Genomic DNA, 16,247 nt, shown 5'->3' on the forward strand with positions numbered 1-16,247 from the left:
TCCCAGATCCTGGCTATCAATCGGTGCAGACAAGTGGCCAACCTGTCCGGGCCCATTTTAATAAGTTCCGCTCCAATACCATCCTTTCCAGCTGCTTTGTTGTTCTTGAGCTGTTTGATAGCATCCTTAACTTCACCTATTGTGGGAGTTGGCACGTCTCCCTCATCCGCCGTACTGATGAAGCCATTCCTCCTGCTGTCTTGATCTTCCTCCTCTGCGCCGTTTAGGTGTTCATCGTAGTGCTGCTTCCACCTTTCAATCACCTCACGTTCGTCCGTCAAGATACCTCCATCCTTATCCCGGCACATTTCGGCTCGCGGCACAAAGCCTTTGCAGGATGCATTGAGTTTCTTGTAGAACTTACGCGTGTCTTGAGAACGATACAGCTGCTCCATTTCTTCGCACTCCAACTCTTCCAGGCGGCGCTTCTTATCCCGGAATAGATGGGTTTGCCGTTTTCGCTTCTGTTTGTATCGTTCCACGTTTTGAAGGGTGCCTCGCTGCAGCATCATCACTCGCGCTGCATTCTTGTCGTCCAAAACCGTCTGACACTCCTCGTCGATCAACGGTTGGATTCGTCGATTTGCTTCTACGAACCCAATGGCACCTTCCGCTGCGTTATTTATGGCTGCTTTGAGACTACTCCAGCAGTCCTCAAGAGGGGCTTCGGTGAGCTCTCCCTTTTCCGGCAACGCAGCTTCAAGGCTTTGCGCGTAATCAGTTGCGACTTCGGGTAGCTTGAGTCGTTCCAGATTGTACCGTGGCGGGCGTCGGTACCGAATGTTGTTCACAACGGAGAGTCGTTGGCGCACTTTAACCGTCACTAGGTAGTGAGTTTTAGATCTCGATAATTTTAAATTGACATGTTTACAGCAGTACACTTTTCTGCAAAATTGATTAATATTATGAGACAAACAAGTTAGTAGAACAACATTTTTCATTAAAATTGAATGTTTTCGAATTGAATTTAAATTAAGGAAATCCCGTTGAATACAAAATGTAAAATTTGCGATTAGTAGTAAGTTTGTGTATGATTCATAAAGAATTTCTGCTGAGTGAAATTTAGGTTATAACCCGCTACGGTGAAAATTTCAAATAAATCAATGCCCTAGACCAAGATCCAGGCCTCTAAACAATTATTCTAAAAAGAAGGTTTTAAACATGTGACTTGGTTTGCCCCATGAAAGGAATGGACTCATGAGCTCACTACAGAATGTTTTTCAAGCATAATTTTAAGTGGTCGATTTGAATATGTTGTGGCATTAACCCTCTAACACCCAAATTTTTATTTTCGATCTAAATATCCACCCTCATTCTTGTTTACGGCGTAACCTACTTTCGATCGAATCCTATTCGTTCGAATCCACCGCCCACTTGATTTTGCTGGCGTAAACGAGAATGCAAAACGGTTTTCGATCGAAAGAGCATTCGAACGTAAACAAGAATAGGGGTGATCATTTTTAGTTATCTAAAATCGATTTATTTTTGAACATCCCTATCCTTTTTCATTTTTTCTTGAAGCCCTATCTAGTTACTGATTTTTAGCAATAATAAAAATTCAAGTTTTAACAGTACTTTCAAAATCTTTCTGATAGTGGTTTTAGTTTGCGTGGGCGGGCTAAAAAGGGCTCAACAGTAACGTTTCTGAAAAAAGGCTCAAGACCTCTTGGGCCCTTTTCAAATGTTTGTCCAGAAATATTGAATTTAATTTTTTTCCTGGATTTTTGCTTATTTTCCGTGTAATGAACGGAAAAATAAATAAGGTTTGAAATTATTTTAATATCACCAAGCTCTTCTTCTGCGATAGGTCAATCGTAGAAAAATATAAAAGCCACGATTTTTTATATTACACGTTAAATGAACCCCAAGCATTTGTAGGTTAAATAAGAATAATTTTTTTCAAACAATTTTCAAAAATATAAAAAAAGTTTCAAAAGTCATAACAAACTTTTCTTATATGTGTGTTATGAATGAAGGTTTAAGCTAAAAATAATATCATTTTGATTTCCGTGCTACGAAAAAATACACTAAATTTCAAAGTGTACCCCGTCTAAAGGCAGGGTGGGGTATAGAGGGTTAACACATTTTTGATTATAAAATCTTCACAACTAAAGCAAAACACAATGATTTCTATTACAAAAAAAAACTGAAAAACTTGAGATCATATTTAACGAACAACGTATGATTCATTGCAATCGTGTCTAATCCATTGTTAAAAAGATGGAATATATTTAAATTCTTCATTTTTTTTAATAAAGGGCAACGGACACGGATGGAGTCAAATGTCCGGGCACAAGGAGTATCGAAGCAGCAAAACGGAAGTACCACACAGATAAATTTAAACCACTGTGATGTCTCGGAAACGAAGACTGTAAAGAAGCAAAGCTCAGAGGTTGGCAGCAGGTAAATGGACCAATCGACTAATACCAAAGAAATCTGACATGCAAAAGAAACCATGGGGAAGTGAACTTCCACCTGACGCAGTTTCTGTCAGGACATGATTGCTATAGGCAGTACCTGCATAGGTTCGGGCTCTCAAAAATTCCTGCGGGCCCTAATTTATTTATCTATTTTTTACATATACATATTTTTGTTTTACTTCTTAATGCTAGTATTATAAGATTATAAAATTTATAAAAAATATTGAAAAAAAAGTTTAGTGTAAGTTATGTAAATTTAATTTTGTTTAAGGTCAAGATTGATCGAAGCCACAACACAAATTTTCAGGAGCACAAATCTAGACAACCAGATACCCGTTCACTGTGTTATCGATTGGTCACCACCAGCGAGTGACCCATCGATCAAATTTTCAACTTGAACGGATTTCTGGTTCTCTAAATTTGACGTGTGGCTTCGTTTCATCTTCACCTTAACCCATATAGGCCTGAGTGAAAGCAAAAATACTTAAACCCTCACCGCTCAGCGAATACGTAACGTGAAGATGAATCGAAGCCAAACTTCAAATTTTCAAAAGCACGAATCTGGAGAACCGAACACCCGATTGAGCTGAACTCTTAATCGATTGGTCACCAGATAGTGACCAATCAATTAATTTTTCAGTAGATGAAAAAACCGAATTTAGTACTATACCATTTAATTCCACTAGAGTTTGTATCCTTTGACAGATACGCGTATTTCGACCTCAACTGTAAGGCCGTCTTCAGTGTCGTGTACTAGACTCGACTTCTAGTACACGACACTGAAGACGGCCTTACAGTTGAGGTCGAAATACGCGTATCTGTCAAAGGATACAAACTCTAGTGGAATTAAATGGTATAGTACTAAATTCGGTTTTTTCATCTACTTATACACCCAAAATAATTCGGATGGCGGATTTCCCTCCTAGCGTATTAGGTGCTAAATCCACCTATTGATGGTAAGATTCGCCTCCTAAGCGTAGACGGGCAAACCCGTCAATTGAAATCGAGCACATTGGACTTGAAAATTCGAGCAATCTAAATGTTTACGCCCGACCCACACAATTGCACAACCAATCCGAAGCCGAATGATGGCATCGGAAACGCACACTTAGGCAAATGGTCACGCGGCAAATGGATGGTGGACATGTCAGAGGAATGGAATGAATATTGCAATATAAAACGCTTTATATATTGCTTTTGTCACTTCTCCCGTCAAGCCGTTGATAGGTTCGTGGAGTTAGTACTGGTTTGTGAATCGGGAGGTCCTTGGTTCGATTCTGAATAAGCGCGAGTATATATTTTGTTTTTATTTTTTGCTTCTTCAGGCAAATTTATGAAATTCAACCCGATTTCTTGTGGCGAATTATCATAATAGATTCCGGTCCCTGTATTTAGATAATCATTTTGCTTGAGTGACTATCGAAATAAGGTACCGTGTGACAAATGGGTAAAGGAAATCGTATAGAGAGGGTTCTTAAAAAAAATAAAATGAATAAGATCTACTATATTTTTCAGATTGTTTCCTACTAAATCTATGCTATATTTAAATGTAATGTTTGTGCCAAAGTTCAAGGTAAATATTGAAAATTTTGGAAACTAGTGGGACAAGTGAAAATATTGTCGTTTTAAATGACTGAACTGAAACTAAAAAAATAACAGTCAGATCTGTGATTTCAAATGGCCTCATTTGTTAGTGTATGAATACACAAAAAATCACACATAAATAATAAACATTTTGTTCTTTTTAAAACAATTTTCTTGAGTAAAGTTATTTATTTAGCAACAATGTTACTTTTATTAAAAGTATTAACATCATCGAAAATCAAACACCATTCTATTTTACCGATTTTCTACTACTCATTTTATATAAAGTTAAGTTATCTCTTTTCTAAGTAATGTATTTATTGCCTTTATCGAGCGGATTTAACCCGGTCAAAAGTGTCAACATTCTTGTACCTACTGAATAAGTCATTATTTGAACCTAGTATCCAAATTCATGCGTCATCCGTTGAAGCCATTCAGAACATTACGATGTACATGTTTTTTTTTTTAATTTCTTTATTAGTATCATTCCAAACATTACATTCATTTCTTATATCTAGGTGATCTGTGTTAGACAACACTATCATCCTAATTTGGTAAAACAAATTTAAGATATTATTAACATTTTGTTAACAACATACTACATCTCCCTGGCTCTTCACCCGAAAGGCTTTGGGGTTTTACATATTTCGACAAGTTGAATCCAACAAAAATAGTCCGGTTGAAAACCCCGTGTAACACATCGTGACCTTCCCTTGTTAGCTACCCCATATACCCGATTGCCCCAAGGCTCCGCCACAAGAAATTTGCCTTAGACACCAAAATATGAAAAACAAAAAAATAATAGAGTAACTGGATTCGAAACCGCAACCTTCGGGATCCTTAAACACAAACCCACACTACTCGCCTATCACAGTTTCTCATGTGTGGAGTACTCTACATCACACAACATGGAACCATCTTGTCACAGAGGACAACCTGCAAGAGGAGCAAAATACAACACCCGTTGGACAGCCAAGTGCGAGAAGGGGTGAGATGATATGTTCTATAAATATATTTAAAGTACCAACGCGGTGCTGCGGGAATTTCTTACTTATACCAGAGTCAAAATCTATATGTTTGTATATCTTTATTATCGGCAATGACTTATACATTTGCAGTGGAAATAGAATTTCATGCCGTGCGTGTTGGATTGGGTAATATATTAGGGAGAAACAAATAAACACACTTGACTATAACAGTCGGGCGCTTTATAAGCAGAATTTTATCGTTGACGTTTGCTGATTGATTTACTTTTCATTTATTTACATTTCGGTCTCTTATTACTCGCATGGTTGGGGACGGTATGAGACTCCTCGAAGTAGGAGACCCAGGGTTTGTGGGATTCGATTCATTTGACGATGTAATATTGTAATCAAACATCTAAGTGTGCATACAGCAAACTGGATTACCGTAATTCTTTTAACAATTACTTATCAAAATAGAGGCCGTTGATAAACTATGTTATCATTTAGCGGGGAGGGGGTATCTAGCCAAAGACCACGGTCCACCCATTTGTGTTTCAAAGAAAATTCCACCATCAACTAAACCTGAAAGGTTTCATTAGCAGTCGGATGGTTCAAATTAAAAAAAAAGTTTTAAAATTCAATATTTCATATCTTCTTTACCAACAACGATTAGAAGACGATTAAGAAATTACTATGACAAAATTAAAAAAAAAAAAATGTTTCCCACATATTAGTACTGTAATGTTAATACAAAATTATCTCTAAGTGAAAACTAATTCCTCAAACAATAACAAGGAACACTGCAGTAGAAACAAATCTTTTTGAAGCTAATTTTGTTAGGGATTTTTGCAGAAGTTTGTCACACTATAATCTCACATTTCGCTTAATAATAGCAAACCAATTCATAAATATCTCTTCTCCCATTTTTCAAATTTCTGTTTCATTCATGAACAAATGAAACACATGATCATTGGGCGAGCGGGGGGTTATTCGTCAAAACCACACAAAAGCACGAGGGGGGAGGAGGTGACTGAAAAGTCAGGAAAAATGTTCACGTGGTTTATGGACGACCCCTAAGAAAGATATGGGGATTGGAATTTCAAACTTTTTTAAAATTTAAAACCGCTCTTATTAGCAGTCATTTACATTTACCGTTATATTTTTTTTGTAAAGAAGATGCAATAGTACCTAACTGGAATTTACAGAAATTACAATAAGGTTTAATTATCGCACTCAACATTTTACACCAAAGCCAGATTTTCCATATTTTTGGAATTGATATACATAAATAATAATTCTCAAAAAACTTATGTGCACAACATAATCGCAAAATAATGGTGAACGCGTCACGAAATGATTTCTTCAACCCTTAAGTGGATTTTTTGGTGTTGGTGTTCGTTCAGAGGTTTGCCAAGCCGCATAACTATATAAAACTCGTGAAGATCTTTTCCGAACAATATTTTTTCTACATCCCAGAAAATTTACTAATAATAATAATGCTCAACATATTGTCGATTTAAAGTCATGCTTTAGAGCAGTGATTCCCAACGTGGGCGAATTCGCCCCCTTGGGGGCGATTTTCGTGTCCAGGGGGGCGAAAATTTGTAAAATGAAATTTGGGGGGCGAAAAAAACTAGAAAGGGGGCGAAGGTGTGAGAAACCTGAAAACAAAGATGTATTACATTTGGAGAAAATACTCAATTTAATATAGGATTATGTTCAAATCATCTGAAGACTATTTGGTTACAGGTTAACCCTTTTCCCTCTTTTTATTATACATCTTCCATTTTATAATCACAATGACATATATTGGACAAACAATGTGTATGACGAGCTATATTTGATATGCATTTAGTTTTTCAAGCGTTTGTGTTCACTTGGTTTATGTATTTGCAACTGAAATTTTCTCTAAAGATATTGTAATCAGATCTACATCTACAAGTGACAAATATGTGAAAATTATTATATATTTTTAAAAATGGTTTCGAAATCCATAAGAAAAAAAATGATGTTTTGTTTCTAGACATTTTGGATTTTTTTAACAATGCAGTGAAAAAGTTAAGAACATGTGTATTTAATTTTCTTATGTTTTAATAATATTTGGCATTTCAAAATAGTAAAATATTTATTACTCAGAATTTAAGCTTTTTTTGTAATTAATTCAACAGAAAATAACTTTCAACTCTTAAAATTAATAGGTTTCAAAATACAGAAAGTGAGCTAAACATTTTAAGTGCCGTGAAATCTGAACCAGTAGGCCTGTAATACACATAGGTTAGTTATATTTGCTAATATAAATTTATGACAAGTACATCATAATTGTCGTTTGCTGAAATTCAAGAATATATGTCATGGATATAAGGACGAGTCAAGGTGATTTTCGGCACATAAAATGCTTTAAAACCACATATGTTTGACACCTTTACACTAGTAATCTTGATTAATTAACCAAGCTTCGATACACTTATGGTAATGTATCGATCAAAACTTTAGCACATTAAAGTGTTCAATGCAAATATTTCAAAAGCATACCAGGGGGCGATTTCAAAAATCAATAGGCCTCAAGGGGGCGAACGTCAAAAAAGTTTGGGAATCACTGCTTTAGAGCATTCATGATGTCAAAACTATGTATCATTGCTTGACAGTTATCGAATGAGTGCAATAAAACTTATTTTAATCTGCATTTTATTATGCATATAAAAATAAACACACATTGTTTGAAAATGTATTGGAAAATATGAAGTTGGTGCAGTCCCATATTGAAAAATAAAGGCATACCAGTCTCCATATGCCATATATCTTTTAATTTAAATTTCAGCTGCAAACGTGAATTGTGTTCAAGTTTATTATTTTTTGCTGATCATTAGAAGCAAAATTAGTAAGCTATGCGGTTGTGTTAAATATGTCAGGAAGAAATGTAAGGGGTCATCCATATATGACGTAGCTATTTAGGGGGGAGGGGGATCTTTACGGGGTCCATATAGCCGTAGTGGTAAACGCGGAGCTATTCAGCATGATCAAGCTGAGGGTCGTGGGTTCGAATCCCACCGGTCGAGGATCTTTTCGGGTTGGAAATTTTCTCGACTTCCCAGAGCATAGAGTATCTTCGTTCCTGCCACACGATATACGCAAGCAAAAATGGTCATTGGCACAGTAAGCTTTCAGTTAATAACTGTTGAAGTGCTCATAAGAACACTGAGATGCAGGCTCTGTCCTCTGTTTTGTTTGACTTATAAACTTGGTTTATAAAATGATGATTCAGCTTCAAAACATTCATCAAGATTGAAAAGAAATCTGAGAAATTTTAGATTTTCTTGATAAATGCAATCAAACAGATTTTTCAAAGCTTTAAATGGTTATGTAAATATTATATTATATTCGTGTCTTAATTGATAAATTTATAAAAAAACAAAATCAAAGTTTAATAAATAAATTAAAAATCAATGCTTTAACTACTTGGAGTACATTGTTTTCTCATTTGTTAACAAGTCATAAAGTCAGCCGTTTTCAAGACAATAAAATATGCTCTTTTCGGCAAATATTACATGAAACAAGATATTTATACCGTGTATTATGCATTCAATGTTGCAGGAGATCTCACTCAATCAACTCATCGATTTGTTTTGATGTATCAATGCTCTTGATGGAATAGCCTGAATATTAATGAGGACAACAGATTCGAGTGATATCGAAATTGCCCTATCATTCAATTTTATTGATAACTTGGTAATTTGTTATTTTTTTATTATTTAACTGTTTCATTATAGGTTGTGTAGGTTTATTTTATTATGAAGAAAGATAATGAAGTTCAGCTGAAATATTAATAGAGATAAATAATTTGTATAATAATCGCTAAAATTTTCTAAACATTCCAAATATATCAAGTGTAATCTTTTCTATATCTGGCCACTGATTGCCAAATGGATTTGAATTTGGATAATAATTCATTTCGAATTAATATATTGTATTGTTCATTTTCATTGAAATCTATTTCCTAACAAAGAATAATTTAAAAAAAACAATCCTTTAATAACGAAATTTTTGTTCTAACTAAAAATAAACTAAAAATATATTGTACCCTAACTCAACAATAACGAGCTTCATCAATCCAATCAAATTTTTTCACATTTTCTATAGTAAACTTGTTTGACTTGGTGACAACAGCAAAAGTAATACAATTTAGCCTATATGAAACTAGATACCAAAATTATGTAAAGGAACTGTGTTTATTTGAAACTGTTTTCCAAATTACTTTCGAGCGCTACTGTATATCATACTGTTAGATTAGATTATCCTTACATTTTAGTCAGTAATTAATATCAAATTTTGTAATGAACTTCTGAATTCTAATTTTTTGTTTCAACCCAATCACTGAGGAAAATTAATAAAAAATGCAAAGGGGGGGCCTTCCTTAGCCTAGTGGTTAGAGTCCGCGGCTACAAAGCAAAGCCATGCTGAAGGTGTCTGGGTTCGATTCCCGGTCGGTCCAGGATCTTTTCGGGTTGGAAATTTTCTCGACTTCCCTGGACATAGAGTATCATCGTACCTGCCACACGATATACGAATGCGAAAATGGCAACTTTGGCATAGAAAGCTCTCAGTTAATAACTGTGGAAGTGCTCATAAGAACACTAAGCTGAGAAGCAGGCTCTGTCCCAGTGAGGACGTCAATGCCAAGAAGAAGAAGAAGAAGAAGAAGAAGGGGGGAGGGGTGCTTGATATGCTACGTATTTTCCAAGGGGAAGTTTCAGCATTTGTGACGAAACGGTACGAGAGGGAAGGGGGGGTGTAAAAAATCAGTGAAAAATGCTACGTTATTTATGGACGGCCCCTAATAGAAAATTATAAACATTTGTATGAAAGAAAAACTTCAAAGTTTGAGCGCTATTTTCTCAGTGCCTACTTTTTTCAATATGGGCCTTTATGGACAGCATAAGTTGTTCTTAGAAAAACTTTTTTATCGAAAATGTCTCTGAAATTTTGTCCTGAACAACTAATTCTTATCACAATTCATAGATAGTCAAAATTAAAAATGATAAAAAAAAGATTATTGCGTTATATAAAAATGAAATTTTGTTTTCATATTTTTCATGATAAAAAAAAATCAGTATATATGTTCTCTTGACTTCTCCAAACGGTTTACTACAATCTCCCCACTGAACGTTCTGTTCTAAAATCAACACATCGGTGCCATAATTCTTAAAATAAATTGCTTGCAAAAACTAATAGCCAATTTGCAGAAGTTGTTCTTGAGTCAAAATGATCGATTCATCTTAAGAAAACTCTTTTACTATTATACTAAAACCATGGTTAAAATTTAATCCCATATATGGGGCACGGTTTTTTATAATCGGCTCATTCTGGGTAGCATTCATCAGCATTGGATCGATATTTTTTTATCAATGTGAAAGTAGAACCGTGATCTTGTTTTCTTTGAATAGCACCAGCAAAAGATTCCACAGAGTTTTCATGTTTTAAAGACTATTCATTTATTATTTTTTATAAAGAGGACACCTTGTTTATGCTATATCTTTTTTATCATGTATATAAAATCCCAGAGTTTTCTGTCTGTCAGTAACGCTTTGAAAGGTTTCATTGAGCAGCATACAACAGCAATTTAAGAGCACAACAACAGTCAAATTAAGAGCACTGCAAAAGTCCATTTGAATGTAACAACATTACAATAGGGTCCTAAAGCCCTGTCCCAATTTTAGTGCCAAACGCTTACGTTCAGGCCAAAAACACATGTTTACTCAATTTTTTAAGGTTTTTCATTTGTTTAAGTACAAAAAACATTTTTTAATGTTTTTATAGATTTTGTCACACTCCTTGATTTGAACTCAAATTTCGGGTGTATTTTGTTTTCCGTGTCCCTTCCGAAATGTCAGATAGCAACAACCCCAGTGTTAAAACTAAAACCCCTGTGATATTTTTGTCGACTAAGCGAACGTCAAACATGATCTCAAATGTCAAGGTTCATTTATGGATCCAATTTTGAAATTAAAGTTTAAATATGATATATCCGTTATTTGAGCGAGAAAAATTGCTAAAGTAGTTGCAGTAATATGATCTTTCGTGTTATTAAATGAAAACAAGATTTAATTAACCATTTTAGGACCCTATTGCAAATTGTGGAGCACTATAACAGCTATTGCACAGGGTGTTCTAGAGTTTTCCGGAGCTTTGTCCTTCCTAATTCGTATAAAAGTCACGATCTTTTTATCATTGTAGTTTTCCGGTTTTATGAACTTGGACGGTAATCAAAATGTAAACAAACCAACTTTATGCTGTTCGACCGCACTTAAATTCCGATGCAAGTTGAAAATGTGATTCATTACGGGTTTCGTCATTTCAATATAAGGTTCAAAAACAAATAAGATATTTGCAAAGGAAAGATAAACATGATTGTGGGCCGAATATTCTAGTTTTTTTTTCATTTACACAACCTTCTTGAGTCGATGTTCCATGGTTCGATATCGACTTATGAAGGCAAAATAAATATATTTTTTCATGGTAACTATAATGGTCCCCTAAAAGAGCTTTCCAAAGCATTCCTGTTCGATGACTCGATATATTCATTAGTCGATAGTCCCCTAATTACAATTCGATTCGTTGTATATCGTTGACAATCGCCATCGCAGCACAAAGATCTATACAGAAATTGTAGCACTGGTTAATCGGGATTCAATAGAATATTCTAGAATTTTCAGTCAGATTCTTCTCTCTAATTTATAGAAGCTTCTGGAACTTTTGAAATATTTCACAACAGCATTTAAGGCTGTAATTATTTCAGATCAGAATAACGGCACTATAACAGTGGAGTATGGTTAGAGCATAAATTTGGGCGATTTTGCGTTCATAAATATCATGCGTGTCTCAGCTTATTATTCATACACCAATGGCATATTAATCAACAGAGAAATTTCTCTGTCCATGTTATCATTTTGCAATTGAACATAAACATTATTAATCTTTGAAAGAGGTTTTTGCTTGAAAATTCTTATGGAACGTGACTAGCCACGCTGGGTTAGCTAGTTTATCAATGAAATCATAATCGGTTTTCTGTGCATCGTAATACTATTATTTTCCTCTTATATGGAATCTTATATTTCCATATAAGAGGAAAATAATAGTATTACGATGCACAGAAAACCGATTATGATTTACAAAGAAGAACAAAGAAGTTTCGACAAAAACTTCCTAGAAAAGATGTTCTTCAAACTTAAACAATATTTTTCACATACCAAAAATCCGAATTTTTATGAATGAATTGTGTTTTGGTATACTCAACTATTATACTTGGCTCCAGACCTACCAATCTTTGACCATTCTAAACATTGTTCCTTATTCGTGTGAATTATAATTATTTTGATGGCTTTTTTGTTATAACACCATCGTGCAATAATATAATAGTCTAACGATACTGTATACAGAAAACCGATTACGATTCTATTGATATATTATAAAGATATAGCATGCACAAGGTGTCCACTTTATAAAATGAACAGTCCTTAAGTAAGTTCTACAATAGAGAATGTGGCTACTCTGGTAGGTGATAAATTATTATGAATATACATTAAACTTGTTCAACATACGATGATTAACGCTTTAAAGGAGACTTGACTGTATATCTTTATTTTGCTGGGGATAACACATGTTCACATGTTTATCAACAGCATGAGCAATCATGCATATGAAACGTAAAACCACATCGACTTTGGTTACTCTTCACTTCAGTGGTAAGTTTGGAGCAGTAGATACACAGTGTGCTAGTCGATCCGATGATCATGGTTCGAATCTGGTTTGCACACTCTCGGTTTTTTGCGTATTTCCATACTTCCAATACATGCACTTAAAAGAGGCATATGTGTGGAAGTTTTATTTTTTAATACATATGTTGGTGATGCACGCACATGAAAAAAATACACATGCGACATCAACCAGGATCGATCCATGGTCATGAGCGTGAGAACCAATTACTATACCACAGCACTAAACCCGCTTGTTGGTGTGCGTGGTTCAAAAAGCATACCAAGTTGTACTTCCCCATTTGTACCGTAAAAACTGCTCGACTCAATGACCGGATTATCTGCCTATCAATAGACGCTCAAAAACGTCATGTCGCTCAGAAGAACACTTTTCCGCCATCAATAGACGCAGAAAACGCCTATAATGACGGTTTCAACTTTTGGGTGTAGGTATTCTACTAAACAGCTCGAAGATTTATTATAATTTTTCAGCTTGAGCGGATGTTCGGCTCTCCAGATTCGTGCTTTTGAAAATTTGAAGTTTGGCTTCAATTCATCTTCACCTGAACGGATTCAAACAATTTCTAGAAGTGGCCGGAGGAAATCGGAAATACTCTTGTAGATGGAGTAATTGGGGGTCACTGGGTCGGGAAAAAAAAACTTCTCTGCAATCCGTCGATCCTCTAAAATAATCCGTTACTTAGAACTGCCCATCAAAATATTGTCGCACCGCCACCAAAACTGGATCGCGCCAGTGAGACTCGCAACGCGCCTCAACTCGTCGTATTTTGAAATCAGTTTTTAAAGTGGCGCTGCATTTTTACGATTTTTATAAACACAGCGCACTATTCACATATTACCTGCGACGCTCGGGGCCAGAGAAAATAATTATTTCAAATAAGTGTGGGTCTTGATTTCTACCGGATGCATAATACACGCACCACAAGAAATATCGACAAAAAACTGTTGTTTATGATCCATCCCGAACCGAGCATCCACGAATCACATTCAATTTTTATACCAACAAACGCCTTTAACACACACAGGAGATAAAAAAGCGAAACGAGTTCAATTGCTGGAGCCATCACAGAGCACTCTCGAGCAAAACGCAAGCAAATCGAATAAAAGTAAAGCAAAATTCCACAAAACAGCTTCAGATAGAATCTCTGAAAAAAAAACACTTATCATTTTGAAAAACATGTTCCCACAGAACATTTGCACATGGCATAGCACCATCCACCGTATCTAATTTTCACCAGCCGAATTGAAGAAAAAAAAACAAAACAAAGCAAAAACGCTAAACGAGGTAAACGTGACACAAAATTCAAAACGCAGCCGCCCGCGCGCACGGCTTGCTGCGGTGATGTGATTTACTCCAGATTTTAGCATACAAATTGTCCACTTCATCATAAATTTGAGGCGTCCCGGGGATCAGTTGTAGGATCAATCAAATGCAAAAATCATGGTTTTCCAATATAATCGTTTATCAGAAGGTTTACGATGATACGTTTTTCTTAAAACTTTTTGATATTGTGGTTACGTTATAGCCGATTCTGGAATTATCTGTGACTTGAAATTTGCCTACCGACCTGACCCAGTGATTAGGTTGCATTACATTCAGTTCTAATACGCTTTTGTGCAACATATGTAGATTTTTTTTCTATTTGAATTTGTTCTATTTTTTGCATTTGAAATGTTTGACGATATAAAAGTTTATTTTTTGCTTCAACTGTCCTTTGAAATTTGACTTCAAGAACATTATTTTTGACAGTATATCAAAATTTTAGTCACATTCTGTTGACATTGCAAAGAAGTTTTTGGAGGCACGTCGTTTGGTAAAATTATACTGTGTTCTTCCGTGGAAGTGGGCGTCCTTACTTGCGAAAATTTGACGGTCCTGGAGGAGAGGAGAAGAATTTGTGCGAATTCTCCTGCAATTGCTGAGGTCGGTTAGTACGCTCACTCGATAGGTACCGACGATACGCCTCCAGATCCGCTGCTGCTTCAGCTGGGCCAACTCCATATTCCTGGTGAATGTTGGCCGCATGGACCACCCTGTTGCTAGTTGGTGTGTTACCATCGATGCAGATATTCGCAGGCTGGTCCTTCATGTATGCCAGGTCTAGCCGGACGATCTTCATGATGTTGGGATCATGAAGTTTTCCCTTTAAGAAGCGGCTGATGCGCTTACTTACCTTACCAGTCACGCTAAGGCCTGGGTGGCCTCTGCTGTACGTAGGAGACGTTTCCATTCGACTCGATCCATGGCTGCGCGTCGCCAGCTACGCATTCTGCGAAGGATCCGCAGATCGTCCTCAACTTAATCGACCCATTTTGCTCGCTGCGCACCACGTCGTCTTGTGCCGGTCGGATTGTTTTCGAAAACCATTTTCACCTGGTTGTTATCCGACATTCTGGCGACATGCCCGGCCCACCGCAGCCTCCCAATTTTTGCGAGGTGGACAATGGTTGGTTCTCCCAGCAGCTGGTGCAATTCATGGTTCATTCGCCTTCTCCACGTTCCGTCTTCCATCTGCATTCCGCCGTAGATGGTCTGCAACACCTTCCGTTCGAAAACACCAAGGGCGCGTTGGTCCTCTGCACGTAGGGTCCATGTTCCGTGCCCATAGAGGAGTATCGGTCTAATCAGCGTCTTGTAGATGGTTGACTTCGTGCGATAGCGAACTTTGCTTGATCGAAGCGTTCTGCGGAGTCCAAAGTAGGCACGATTTCCAGCAACGATGCGTCTCTGGATTTCTCTGCTGGTGTCGTTGTCGGCGGTCACCAGTGAGCCCAAGCACACGAATTCTTCGACAACCTCGATTTCATCACCCTCAATATGAACTCGAGGTGGGGGGCGTGCCGTGTCTTGTCAGTCCGACGCGCCTAGCTTCAGCCCTTTGTCGGATGTACGTATCCGCCATCGTCTCAAAGTTGCGTGCAACAATATCAATGTCGTCGGCGAAACCAAGTAACTGAACAGACTTTCTGAAAATCGTGCCACTCGTGTCTATCCCCGCTCTTCTTATGACACCCTCTAAAGCAATGTTGAACAGTAAACACGAAAGGCTTGCCGTAACTACCTTGCCGTAACCCTCTGCGAGATTCGAAGGGACTCGAGAGTGTCCCTGATACTCGAACTACGCACATCACTCCCTCCATCGTAGCCTTGATCAATCTTATCAGTTTGTCCGGGAAACCGTATTCGTGCATAATCTGCAATAGCTGTTCTCGATCGATTGTATCATAGGCCGATTTAAAATCGATGAATAAATGATGTGTGGGTACATTGTATTGGCGGAAGTTCCTGGCGGATGGCGAATATCTGGTCCGTTGTAGCTCGTTCGCCCATCAATCCTGCCTGATATTGCCCAACGAATTCTCTAGCAATTGGTGATAGACGGCGGCAAAGAATTTGGGAGAGTACCTTGTAGGCGGCGGTCAAAATTGTGATCGCATGATAATTAGCGCAATCCAACTTGTCGCCCGACGACCTTCCATCCACTCCTCCGGCAATACTTCCTCCTCCC

Source organism: Aedes aegypti, chromosome 3 (assembly GCF_002204515.2).
Source record: "Aedes aegypti strain LVP_AGWG chromosome 3, AaegL5.0 Primary Assembly, whole genome shotgun sequence".
Taxonomy (NCBI): Eukaryota; Metazoa; Arthropoda; class Insecta; order Diptera; family Culicidae; genus Aedes; species Aedes aegypti.